Source organism: Montipora capricornis, chromosome 9 (assembly GCF_036669925.1).
Source record: "Montipora capricornis isolate CH-2021 chromosome 9, ASM3666992v2, whole genome shotgun sequence".
Lineage (NCBI taxonomy): Eukaryota > Metazoa > Cnidaria > Anthozoa > Scleractinia > Acroporidae > Montipora > Montipora capricornis.
Genome location: NC_090891.1, coordinates 22,869,459 through 22,878,818, shown reverse-complemented (window position 1 = coordinate 22,878,818; position 9,360 = coordinate 22,869,459). Strand labels below are relative to the sequence as shown.

General features: G+C 40.8%; 1 protein-coding gene across 2 annotated transcripts in view; it reads right to left on the bottom strand.

Moving 5' to 3' along the window:
- Positions 1-9,360, bottom strand: part of LOC138015177 (uncharacterized) — a 73,417-nt gene that overhangs the window by 53,697 nt on the left and 10,360 nt on the right. The window contains exon 1 of one of the 2 annotated variants that reach the window (XM_068862113.1): positions 1,692-3,534. The exons of the other annotated variant lie outside the window; for it this stretch is intronic. The gene's annotated coding sequence lies outside the window, so the exon portion shown is untranslated. Of the gene's footprint in view, positions 1-1,691; positions 3,535-9,360 lie in introns of those variants that run through there. 2 annotated transcript variants of the gene reach the window in all.

Sequence of the window (9,360 nt, the reverse complement as noted above, 5' to 3'; positions counted from 1 at the left end):
TCATACAGAGTATAATTTTTAAAAGAAAAGTGGAGCAAAAAATTGCGTGAATAAATTACAAGAGAAGAAAGAGGTTATCAGTGAAATCAAAAGACACAGACTAGCCGATATAATCTGAATGTTTAACCTAGGGCAGAATTGTCCGAGGTAAATTCATCTAGGGTTTATTTTACTACGGGTGAAAACATCTTGAAAGGTTACACGACACTCTGTGTGGTAATGTAGTTAATCCTTTTGTTTTATTACCGCAAAGCGTGAAGACGATGGCACAATTCATAGCAAGAATTTTTTTGCTTTAGAATTTGAAATTTCACTTCAGTCTTAGGTGGATTTGGAATCTTTTTTTAACCGAGGGACAGAAACAGAACAATTTGTATTCTCATGACGAGCTGCAACAAGGTTATTAAAACGGTTTACTATTCAACTCTCGACGCGAGGAAAGCCGTCCAGAACCAGATCTTTCCTTTCCCACTCTGACAGACCCAGGGTTGTGTGTCCGAGTCTGTCATTAAGACATTCGCAGACGAGCTTTTATTGGGAAATGAATTTTCCCTAGCTAACGCTTTGGGGTATAGTAGATGTCAAGGGAAACGCTATTGTTCTCGTGACATATCCAAGCTCCAGGGGAAAAATCGGCCACTGGAAAAAAATCAGTTTCCCGAGGTAAACTGTCAACAAGTCGTGTTTACCTGGGTAAAAAGTCTGTAGTGTGGCCACGGCTATTGTTTGAAGTGCACCGCACTACCACAAAAACTAAAGCTACTATAGATCGTTTTCACGTGACGTCATCATTTTCTAAAATCCAAAACTAAAGAGCCACGAAAGTTTTTATCCTCATCAGGCATAAGAGGCGGTAAATTTGTATCCATTTGCAATTTTAAAGCTCAATAGCGTGCTTTGTTTGGAAACCAGAGCATTTTGAATTTCTGAGTTACAGCGGTGCGTGACACAAGGCGACGATCGAGTTTATTCAGAAATATATATTTATCTCATGGTTTTGAGCCTTTTTAGAATTTAAAGCATTAGGAAAAGTGCTTAGGTAAATAGCTGTCTGTTCAGTACAGATGATCACTCGCCTAGATAGCCAAAGTAAGTAACAGATGTTGACACTATTTTCCGGCCGCCATATTGGTGCACCACAGATGTGCACCAACATGGCGTTTTCATACTGGGCTCTGTAAATTTCTGCGAAACATTTCGACGAATATCTGAAGTTTGGGGAAACGCACAGGCCTAAAACTTGGAGAAGTGTCTTCTTCATTTATCTTCTACAACATCACGAATTCTTGACTTTTTCCACTGGATGGTTTTCGATTTATTTTTTTATTGCGTGACAGTGAAAACGAACTATTGGGTTCCAAACATGGCAATCTGATACAAATCTGCACATTATCATATTGACTGTCTAGTTCGTATTTAGCGATAGCTACTACTAGTAATAGCTTTGCTATTTCTGAATCAATTTTCTCTACTTCCAATTTGGTTCTGACAGACCGGTGAAGATAGTACTGACTAGGAGGATAATCAGAATCGATAGAAACACCCGATACAGTACATAGAATTTCTCTATCTGTCCTCAGTTGCTCTCAGGCTTGCAAGGAATCTGAAACACATCCGGCCCGGAAATTGGCACAACGACCCTTGAGATAACCGCGGAGAGAATTGTCAAGGAAATTCGAGAAGTCACTCACCGAAAGGTTTATTTGCTCCAGGGAGAGAATTATTTCTTCCCTGCTGGGCTGCCGGTTTTCTGGTAGTGGGACCTTTTGCGGGCCTTTCCCTAATAATGCGGCCTAGACGACTGAAGAACCGCCCATATTGAGGTGCTCTCGTTTGGTGGAATATGAATCCCAATGGTATCGCTTAGAGGATGTGTTTCTTTAACATCGCGCATTTGTTTCGCTGGTCTTCCCCAAACAGGAATTTGGTGGAGGCAATCACCTCTGTTGAGCATAAGGCATGATATTCGGGCTTCAGAGCGGGTTTTAGTTCCCGCCGCAGAGCAAGCTGCGTGACCTAACGCACTGGCTGGCTATGTGACCTAACATGGCAACAATGTCGAAGCTGTTGGCCAGTATTTCTTTTTTGGTGGTACCATTCTCATCAATCGCGAATAGTTTGTCTGAATTTGCTAAATGTGTGGCCTTTCGCAGGGTCTGCTGTAAACTGGCCAGGCGAAGATAGCTCTTTCTTCTGAAGGCGTTCAGGAACCGCCTCATTTCGGGGCTAACCCGAGGAATTATCATCTCGGTATAGATTTCCGGGGGGTCGTATTTAGCCACCAGGTTTAACATTTTTTCCTGAGTTAATTTCTTTCCCAAACGTTTGGTTGCCATTTCAGTTAGTGGTTTGTTTATAGGCGGCCCTGTCCTATTCTCGTCGCTAAATGCTGCAGCCATCCCCATTATAGCATTTGATCATCTGCTTGGACAGTCGTTTCACCACTGCCTGCGATGCTCTTGCTTTAACTTCCCCGTTACCTACATTGCGCGACCGTTGGACCTCGTCGTCCGATCGACGCTATTTTGCTCAATTCATCTGAATTTCCAATCGTCTCCGTCTTCATCTGAAGAGAGACTTGCATTTCGGGTGCGCTTTCGAGAGTGAGCGTCGAGGGCTTACAGCTTCGAATGAGCTTTCCCCGGTCAGGATACGTTGGCGCAATTGCCCTAAAAGAGCAGACATTTTGCCTATATTGGCATTCAGCTGGTCGACAGCCAGCTCGAGCTTAGTATTGGCCCTCTGTGAGTCTTTTTCAGACGTAATTGTGCCCCGGTGGGCTGTCGGCGACGCTTTGCGAATCGTCTGCCACGGTTACTTGAATGTAAAATTTGGTTAGTAAAAACAGAAAACATACTTAGGAACTTCCCAAACGCTTACCAAAAGGTGACACGAATGGCTGTAAACGAAAAAAATCTATCAAAACTCGCGGAGGGTCAAAATCCGTGCAGATCGACTAGAAAGCAGTAATGCAATTGACTAGTTAGCGCGTAAATGCTTCTCATGGAGCTCCGCAGTGACTAGGACTGGTGACGAGATAGAATTGAAAAGCGTCGTCTTTGTTCTTCACCCTGGCTGTGGTCGCACTAGATAGCGAAAACTCTTGATAAACGCGGTATGTAATCACGATTCAATCTGCTCGTGAGTATGAAATGTCAAAGCTGTCGCCGAGTGAGAAGTTAGGACGCCTTCACAATTAACACAAGTCTGGGACATCGCATAAACTTGAAAAGTTGTAGTATCACGATCGCTGACAAAGTCATAATAGTCTTCGACTAGGCTGCATTTTACTTTTTGCGAAGGATAATTGCAAAAGCACGGTCTCGTCGATTCAAAAGGCTTCGAATGTTGCTGTGAGCGAACAACGTAGATAGCCAGCGGAACCGGATATACTTCTTGCACGCAGGCAAACAACGTGGACTACGTTTCCTGTTCAGACTCACCGCGAGCTTACAATTTGGGTTTTTCCACCGCCCCGGCGCTGGTTAGCGACGTTACTTAATAACTTTATATATATAGCGCTAATCCACTACTTGTCCTTAGTATTACAACAATGCGTATGTCAAATTACAGTTGAATCTATTACAATTCTACAGAAAATGTAAAAAATGCGAAAAAGCAATTAAAATTATATTATCAAAGTTCGTATCAGAAATAAACAGATTGCAGCCGACTAAACAGGAGATGACCTTTCAAGCAATTTGTGACAAAACTGGTCCCGAAATTGCGAAGCAAAGCACTAAAATTTGTGTCGCTGTTCGTGTGCCTAAGCGTGTGGCTATTGTTCTTTGGCGCCTTGCAACTGGGCAACTGGAGACACCTTCCGTAGAGGCCCCCACGCAGGACGCAGCTCATTTCATTGGATCCCTTTAGGACGCAAATCTATTGTGTTTTACGTCATGGTCCACTGTTTCTTTTGTATTGTTCTTTGTGTCCATTGTTTTCTGAGCCAATTCCCGGACTCGCTCCGAAAGCTGCGTGGCTGCTGTCCGTAGCACTGGGTTGCTGTTTGGCTGTGGTAAAACCACCGCGATAGAAATAGTGGTGCGATCACAAGAGTCCTAATTCGGTTATCAACCAGAACAATTTTTCCTACATAGCGAAATGAGGTACAGGAACAAATGGATGTATTTGAAGAGATTGTTGGTTTTCCGGAGGGCGTCGGGGCGATAGATGGCACTGACAAAGCTTTCAAAGGGCCAACGACGGACCGGGAGGACTACTTTGAAAACGCTTTTGGTAATGCTGAATGCAAAGCGAAGTTATTGGACGTAAGCGTTGGATCCCCGGCGGCATGCATGATGCTCGTGTCTTTAGGTACAGCAGGCTATATGAATGAATCGAGAGTGGTGAAATACCCCGCCTAATTGGGAGGTTCCAAGTTCCGTCCCTGTTCCTTGGTGATGCATCCCTGATCCGCTGTCAAAAGCCCTATTGAAGCATTATCCAGAAAATGCCGTCATTGATGCTACTGGACGAAGATTTTTAAAAGCGATGTCACTGCACGCAAGGCAACTGGTAAGAGTCGGCTTCAGGTTTTGGACTGAGAACTGCACTGGCGCTGGCGTTGTCTAAATATTGGAGGAAAATCCGCGAAAAGCTATCAGAACTTTATCGCTTATTGTCAATTACACAACGCTTGCGAGGACATGGCCATCACCAAGATGATCCACCAAATGTAGGAGGTATTCCCGTACCAGCGCCTGCCCTCTTCGCTCAGAGGCGAAACGACGAAGGGAAGAGGGTGCGAAATGTAATTAGAGAATTCTGTAAGGAGCCTCTTCGCCATTTTCAACAACAAATTAAATTAAATATTGCTAGTGCTAATCACCCTTACTTGCAGTCGAGGACTGAATTGCGAAGGGCGCGGCTCACGACATCGGACTGTAAGCATATAAAGGCGCCTCTGGCTGCCGCTACACAGTCCATGTTTGATGTCGGAGCACAGCACCACAGACAGATGTTAATTAGCTGTAAGTCGATTTTGATGAGGGAGGAAAACCGGAGTACCCGGAGAAAAACCCTCGAGTCAGGTTGAGATCGACTGAAACTCAGCCCACATGCTAGCCGAAGCCAGAATTGAACCCCGGCTTCCAGTGGTGGGAGGCCCGATAGAAAACCACTAAGCCACCCTGACTCCCCTAATTTGGCTTTCCCACCCTGATGAGTTACTGAAAACTACTTTTACTTCTTCTGCTTCTTAAGCATTGGAAAGAATAATAACAAATGAATTCAGTACCCTGATTATGTGTAACCAACAACAGCGGTTTTAGCCGCTGTTCTCTCTTAGTTTTATACATGATTGTTTCAAAACAGGAACTTAAACGGAACGGGAATGAAACCCAAACTATAAGTTCTTAATTTAGTTCTTTTTCAGGGGTTCAGTTAAAGACCGCATAAATTTCTGCAGGAGAGCATGTTCTGTATTTTGCATTTCTTTTTCTCGTGCCATCATTTACTCCGTCATCTCTTTGTCGTGAGACATGCTGTCCTTTAAAAACTTTTACCACATTTCTTGACTTTTGTCGCTTTTTGAAATGGACAGTGATCACCTTTCTTTATCTTCACTTTGGTCATCCTCTGACTCTTTGTGATTGAGATCGGTGACCTCAAGAACATGTGAGACAGGTGGCCTCGCGTGTTCCGAGAACTTCATAGGTAAGCTCAAAGTAAGGACTTATACTCTTGGCGTCCTTGTACGAAGCAGAAATATTTTTAAACTTCGTCTTGACTTGGTTGACATTCCTTGGTGTGAATCCTACAAGACTACCACACGTCTCATTTTCTTCTTTAGGTCTACCGTCATTTCGATCACCCCAGATCTGCAGAAGCGTTTGTGTCTCTTCCTCGCGCCATTTTCATTCTGCTGGCAGAAATGATTAAATCTGAGCTTCCGTCGTTGTTTGGGGTTCGACAAGGCGTTTGAGACATCGTCGATCCACTACTAAATCCAGTAGAATTTACTGCGATGTTACACTTAAATACAATGACCCAGGTGATATAGATGTTGCCTGGACCGTACATGAGAGGTTCTATGGAAACCAGCTATGGTTATTTAGGTAAAGCGAGGGCATTTTATCATGAGTAGAGCTTCCAGAATATTCTTCAGGAAGTTCGTCTTACATTTGCATTTTGTGTTTGCATCTCAAACAAAGATCACGGCTGCAAAAAAAAAAAAAAACGGCTCAAACGAAAGCCAAGAAGTTCGATCAATTCTTGTTCTAAAAATAACCCTGGGTGCCAGAGGAATTGAGTTTTTTTCCAAGGTTCGAGAATGAAAAAAAAGAGCTTCAGTTCCACGCGGAAAGACAGTTCAGATTATCTAACCGATTTTGACAGACCTTTGGTGAACCAAGGCTTCCTGAGAGCATGTTTATTAGCTTTTATCCTTTTCACAGGAAAACAATCATTCCGGATCCCAATCCTCAAAATGAGATAGTTTACAATGATTGTTTCTGGCTAAATCTAATGCTCAACGCACATGGCAACTATAATAAATGAAGTTTTAAACGAGAGACAAAGTGCAAATTAGATCCCGTCCAACTTTAAGTTTAACAACCAAGATCTATCTGATCCAAGGCAAATCGCTGAACATTTTTGTCAGTTCCTTACTAACATTGGCCCAAATTTAATTTCTAGTATTCTACCATCCTCAAAATTTCATCATTCCTTTTTGTCAGGGAATTTTGCAATTTCCATATTTTTCGACACACCATCTGAACGTAAAATCATTGAGATTTGTCTTAGTTTTCGCTCTGGAACTGTTGTGGGATATGACCATGTTTCTATTGACTTAGTTAAGAGATTGTGTCCACCTCATCTGCCGCCTCATAACCCATATTATTTATCTGTCTTTGACCTCTGGAATTGTTCCTGATCAATTGAAAATTGCTCGTGTTATACCTTTATTTAAATCTCGGGCGAACACTCAATTTTTTCTAATTGTAGGCCTGTTTCTGTCCATCCTGCATTTTCTACAAAGGGTAATCTATAATCGTTTATTGGACTATTTTAATAAGCATAAATACTGAATTTTTCATGCCTCCTTACGCGATTGCAAGAATTGTGTCCATAACTGCGAGGATCATAGCTTCACATGTAGGTATTTTTATTGATCTGTCCAAAGCTTTTGATACAGTTGACCACAATCTTTTATTGGATAATTATATAAATTATTCCATTATGGTATCAGCGGGGTAGCTCGCAACTGGTTTACAAACTACTTACGTAACGTAACAGGCATCATTTGTTTAATTCGATGACACCACCTCTTCTTTTCGTCTTATAAAATGTGGTGGGCCTTTGCTTTTTCTGATTTACATCAATGATTTATGTGATGTCTCAAGGGTTTTTGGCTTTTATTTCGTTTTGCCGATGATACAAACATATTCTTTTAATTCCCACAATAATGTTGATTTTCTTGAAACGACCCTGAATGAGGAGCTATTGAAACTAACAGATTGGTACCAGGCCGGTAAGTTATCAGTAAATTATTCAAAGTCTAATAAATTTATGGCCGTTTTCAAGCCAAGGCAGCGAAAAAGCAAAATCTTGATCTTAAACTAGAATTAAGTAATTGTGCTATCGAACAAGTAAAGGAAACAATGTTTTTGGGTGTTATGCTTGATGAGGACTTCACATGGAAACAACATATTGCTAACGTTGCAAGGCAAATTTCCACAGCAATCGGAATAATTTATAAATCAAGCTTTTGTCTTCCTGTTTCCTCATTATGTACCCTTTAAATTCCCTTTATTATAGCTTAGTTTATCCTTATCTCTTATATTGTGTTTCAGTTTGGGTATCAACTTATCCTACAAACTTGAATTGCATTGTTATAATTCGTTCGTTTTATTTCTAAAATGCCGTTACTTTGATGCTCACACTGATCCTGTACTTAAAGAATTTCACATATTGAAGTTTGCTGATATTCATTTGTTTTAAATGGGAAAATTCATGTATTTTTATATAGGCTTTCTTCCTGGTGTATTTAACAAAATGTTTTCAATGACTAATCAAGTCCATTCGAATAATACTAGAAAATCCAATACTTTCTACTTATTTCCTGCCAGAACGAGTATTAGACATTTTGCTTTAAGATTTCAGGGCCCAAGATTCTTCAATTTCCTACATTAAAGTATTCACAGTTCTGCCTCTAATTCTCTTTTAAAATCTATATTGAAAGTATTTCTCCTTAGTTGATTCTCCTATATATAGGCATTTCTGTATATTTATTTTGATGCTTTTTTATGATTCTTTATGTTTAGTGTGTTTTGTTCTGCTTGCTTTTTTATCTTAATATATATTTTAATCTGAGTTCGTCGCTCATGTATTTAATGTGTAAGTAAGGAAGGAAGAGTAGCTTTTAGTAGCTTTTAGCGTTAACTCTTCGGGGACTCTTTTGGTGTTTTAGACGGATAATCAGAAGTGCGTAATGCGTGTGGGTGTGGATGTGGGTGTGGCTGTGCGTGAGTATGCAGGACTACTTATGTTATTTTGGCTACGCTGTATTATAGATCTGTATTGTTAAGTAATTACTGTATAGTAGCAATGTAATCATGTATTTATATGCTTATATGTAAGTAATGTAAGTCAGTGATGTAAATTAAAAATTAAAAAAAAAAAAAAAAAAAAAAGGAAGGAAGCTCATAGTGATAAGGCCCCTAAGGTTTCTTTTTGAGCTTCATTGCCAGGAATAAGTGCTTTTTGTGCGTGTGTAATTAATGTTAATATTATTCCTTTAACTACACATGGACTGGATTTACAAAAAGGTACCTTCGTATAATGGGACAACTTAGCACTTTGGCAGAACTCATATTCCTGCTTATCATAGCTATGATTCCAGCAAGGACAAACTTTAACCTCCCCTAGCCTCAACAATGCCACTTGCAGATTTCACTCATGTTTAACGGAAGACTACATTTTACTAGTCCATGCATGGAGGACTCCTTGAAACCTTAAGGCTCAAACTGAGACCTTTTTCTCGCACTTAACCCACTACATAAAAGATGGGTTGACCGTTCCGGGTCATTTCATAGTTGTAGGCATTCGATTTCTGCAAAGCCCTGTCAACTATATGCTGTGGCTTAATTTTGTTTTTAGTTTGAATTTTTTTCAAACCGGTTAAGTTCATTTTTTTTCAAACCAGTTTAAATTTCTTAAAATGATTTTTTTAAATCAACTGTCTAAGAAAGGGATTTTTCTTTTTTCGGGGGTGTAGTTAAAATAACAGGGATTCGGTTTTCTGGGGGTTTGAGAAAGAACTAGACATCTTTTCCTCCCTTCTTCTCACCCACCCATCCATGATATTCCCTAGTACTTCTATCCTACCCCACCTTTCCTGCCCACCTCTAACCCCCC